Consider the following 1,819-nt stretch of genomic DNA (forward strand, 5'->3'; position numbering starts at 1 on the left):
AGTATAGCGAGTTTTGGGTAAGGGAGGTTTAAGGAGGGGGAAAGAGGGAACTAATGAGGTGAAGTGCACTCATGTACTGTTGCTTAAGTAGATACGTCATTAACTGTTTTTTGAAGCCGGTCATGTTTTTAAGTTCTCTAACATAACGAGGGAGGTTATTCCAGAGTCGGGTTCCCGCTACTGTAAAGGACTTGGAGAAGGTGACTGAGCGATGCAGTGGAACGGAGAGGATTTTATTATGATGGGAACGTAGATGAGACAGAGTGTATGGAAATCTCTTAGTTTGTCTGCACGCAGCCAGGACAATTTTGCATATGCTGGTGAAGTGTGATCAAAAAGTCGAACGTCACAGATATATCGGACGCAGGCATTCGTGACCAGTTCTAGACGTCGGGAATTTTCCTGAGAGAGGCCTTGTAGGATAATATCGCTGTAGTCAATGATTGGGAGTATAAGCGTTTGTACTAATTTCTTTTTCAGATCGAAAGGGAAGAGTTTTTTATATTTTTGTAGGACATGAAGGGATGCTGATGCTTTTTTGCACACTGCAGTTACGTGCTCTGTCCAATTTAGATTTTCATCTATTATTACTCCCAAACTCTTTGCTGAGGGAGAGAATTTAATATTTGTTCCATTTAGGATAAGAGGTGGTACGGATTCCCGATGTTTTGGGCTAATGAGCTTAGAGTGACCAACAAGTACTGCTTGGGTTTTAGATGGGTTTACTGCTGATGAAACGCGTCGCTTTGTGTTCAGCGATGAATCACGGTTCTCGTCTACCCCACATGACCAACAGTGGCGAGTAGAGCTGATACCTATGCAGAAGTCCCATTCTTCCTATATTTTGGATAGACACATCGGTGTTATCCTGGCGTCGTAGTGTGGGAGGGGCATCGGATACGACTTCCGATCAAGGGTGGTGGTGGCTCAGGGAAAATGGATGGCACAAAGGTACATCATGAACATCCTGCGTCCTCGTGTGTTACATCTCCTGCAACATCTCCTGTGCCATACTCATCTACACACGAAGCGTATCTGTACGAACTGGATGCGTGATGTTGAGGTACTCACATGGCCAACAAGAATCACAGATCTGCGCCTGATAGAAAATACACGGTGAGTCACTAGCTATTGCCACTAACAATAACTTCGAAAGTGAAATGATAATTAAATGGACACCCTAGCTGCAAGCAGGCGTTGATACACTTCACTGGGGACATGTTGAAAATGTGTGCCCCGACCGGGACTCGAACCCGGAATCTCCTGCTTACATGGCAGACGCTCTATCCATCTGAGCCACCGCGGGCACAGAGGATAGTGCGTCTGCAGGGACTTATCCCTTGCACGCTCCCCGTGAGATCCACATTCCCAACATGTCCACAACACTACATTCGTAGTGCGCCTAATAGATGTTTGCCCATCATACTCATTACTCGTGGCAGATTAATCTACCAAGTCCCGTACGAGTTCGGGCATAGCGTGTGCGTTCGCACAAGAAGGTCAAAGGCCGGGAACCCCATATTTTTAACTATATATGACGGTAGTATCTGTTCCCGAAAGAACAGTTACTGTCAATGACCATGCAGCTTTGCTAGAAATGAAATGATAATTAAATGGACACCCTAGCTGCAAGCAGGCTTTGATACACTTCATTGGGGACATGTTGAAAATGTGTGCCCCGACCTGCCATGTAAGCAGGAGATCCCGGGTTCGAGTCCCGGTCGGGGCACACATTTTCAACATGTCCCCAATGAAGTGTATCAACGCCTGCTTGCAGCTAGGGTGTCCATTAAATTATCATTTCATTTCCAGCAAAGCT

The 1,819-nt window shown here is 45.9% G+C and overlaps 1 non-coding gene across 1 annotated transcript; it reads right to left on the reverse strand.

Moving 5' to 3' along the window:
• Positions 1-1,232: 1,232 nt before the first annotated feature.
• On the reverse strand, positions 1,233-1,307 carry Trnat-ugu (transfer RNA threonine (anticodon UGU)). The gene has a single exon. It is a non-coding gene; the product is annotated as a tRNA-Thr (tRNA).
• Positions 1,308-1,819: the final 512 nt, after the last annotated feature.

This window comes from Schistocerca serialis, chromosome 1 (assembly GCF_023864345.2).
Source record: "Schistocerca serialis cubense isolate TAMUIC-IGC-003099 chromosome 1, iqSchSeri2.2, whole genome shotgun sequence".
Classification (NCBI taxonomy): Eukaryota; Metazoa; Arthropoda; class Insecta; order Orthoptera; family Acrididae; genus Schistocerca; species Schistocerca serialis.